Source organism: Sinocyclocheilus anshuiensis, unplaced genomic scaffold (assembly GCF_001515605.1).
Source record: "Sinocyclocheilus anshuiensis isolate Anshui unplaced genomic scaffold, SAMN03320099.WGS_v1.1 scaffold1151, whole genome shotgun sequence".
Classification (NCBI taxonomy): domain Eukaryota; kingdom Metazoa; phylum Chordata; class Actinopteri; order Cypriniformes; family Cyprinidae; genus Sinocyclocheilus; species Sinocyclocheilus anshuiensis.
The window spans coordinates 436,664-438,780 of NW_015548202.1; the positions used below are offsets into that span (position 1 = coordinate 436,664).

The 2,117-nt window shown below is 38.6% G+C and overlaps 1 protein-coding gene across 1 annotated transcript in view; it reads right to left on the reverse strand.

The window, feature by feature from the left end:
• The window catches only part of LOC107653383 (synaptic vesicle glycoprotein 2C-like), an 85,973-nt gene that overhangs the window by 22,744 nt on the left and 61,112 nt on the right, over window positions 1-2,117 (reverse strand). The window lies entirely within an intron of this gene.

The following is a 2,117-nucleotide window of genomic DNA, read 5'->3' on the forward strand; positions in this document are numbered from 1 at the left end:
GTCTTTGCAACTTTACAGATCTTCTTTATGCACCAAGAGCTTGTAACACTCCAAAGAGAAAGGAAAAATTGAAATCGCATCATATGACCCCTTTAAGAAAGACTGACTCATCTACACTAATTCAGACACACACAAATATGCATGCAATAAATCCAGTCCTGTCCGCTCACTCAAGATATGGTAATGAAAGCGCTGATTTATGTGGTAGAGTGTAAGTGAAGCCCATCTGATGAGCAGAAGCTGGACCAGTGGAAACCTGAGCGTCGTCTCTTTCTATCTCTGTATTTGCCGTTCTCTCTGTGAGTGTGTGTTATCTTCCTGTGCAGACGTGACGGGACGCCCCGCTCATCTATTACTGTCTGACAGCACTGAATACTGCGGCTCGCTAACACCAACACAGACCTGTGTGCTATGATCAGCGAAAGAGCTGCTTTCAGAGACACACATTCACAGTATTACAGTCACTCTGCACACACACACACACAGACACACACACACACACACACACACACAATAATAAATTAATATTAAAAATAAATATTCATGTCAAAGTTTACACTGAGAAATATCTTGTAATTTCTTATTGATTATATCAATTTAGAAAATATTTCTCTAACTTGACATTGAACTTTTTGATTAAAATACAAGTTCTATTAAAATAGTTCTATTTCTTATATATATATAGAACCTGTAATTTTAGATCCCGCTTCAGCTGATCAAACGGCCAGAGGCTCTTTAACGAATCAACACATATAAGCTCAAATATGATACTTTAGCTTTAGCTTATTACATGTGCATATTTTATAATATCATACACAGAATGTTCCAAAATGGTGCAGAAATCACTGAAAATCTATTTTTCCTTCATATTTTCTTTTGGTTGTACAGCTGCGCCGTCTTCCCCTCCTTCGCTGCGTAATCTTTCCTCTCATGTGTGATTATGGTAGTGAATTGAATCTACATGTCAAAGCTCTTGTTATTAATTTCCCAGCATTCAGTGAGAGTAATGAGCTCCTGCGGCGTGAACTTTCCTTTTCTCTCGTTCCCTCTCTCCGACTGATTTCAGTTCAGAGAATCGCCTGTAATTCCCCCGATCCGTCAGAAAATCCCTGCAGAAACCCTTGCGAGCAACAACCGGAGCAAGACGGACAACTCCAAACATGGGAATATGGAAAACAGGGACTGGAAAACGTCTGGAAATCTTCGGAGAAGTCATGGGTCTAAAATACACATGATAAGGTCAATGTGTGTGTTTAATGGGTAAGATTTACAGAGATTGATCTACATAACTGTATATTAAAGAGTAAATATGGTCTGATTGGCTCGACCAATCAGAGCGCAGGACAGGATGAGTGTGTGCGTGCCGGATGTCCTGTATGTTTTAATTACAGACGCTCCGGACAGATAAAGACTAATCAAGCATGATTACACAAAACACACACGCACGCGTGCGCACAAACACACACACGCACACACAGACACACACACGTAAAGAACAAATGTATCGTGTTTATATTAGCGTAACATTAATTAGGCCTATTGCAATTTGTTTTCTTATTCTGTCTTTTTTCCCTCATCTGTTTATTGCCTAATTATTGCAATGTATTTGTCGCATCTGTTTGATCCTGATATCAATTTAATACAGAATGTATTTGATTTGTATTATGATGTCTCATCCCTGTCTTTTTCTGTATAAAGTTTCCTTTACAGCAGGTTCTCCCATAAGCGGGTTTTTCTTCTCTACTCCATCACCCCTACAAAAGTTATGTCCAAAAAGATCTGAAATCTTCTATTAATGTATGCAGAAGACAAAATCAACCATTGATAATTGCAAGGCACGCGCACACACACACACACACACACACACGAATACACACACACACAAACACACACAAACACACACACACACACATGCTTGAGACTCCTGTACAGGGTGGAAAACTGAGTATTTTCCTCAGCTGATGTTTATCATGACGTCTCACCACGGTGCTGAACACATCATGTCACAAAGTTCATTTTATGAGGAAAGATGATGGAATAAATACTTTATCGACCTTTTAGACTGTTTTATTCGAGACATAATAAAAAAAAAACTGAAAAAAAAAAAAAAAAGATTT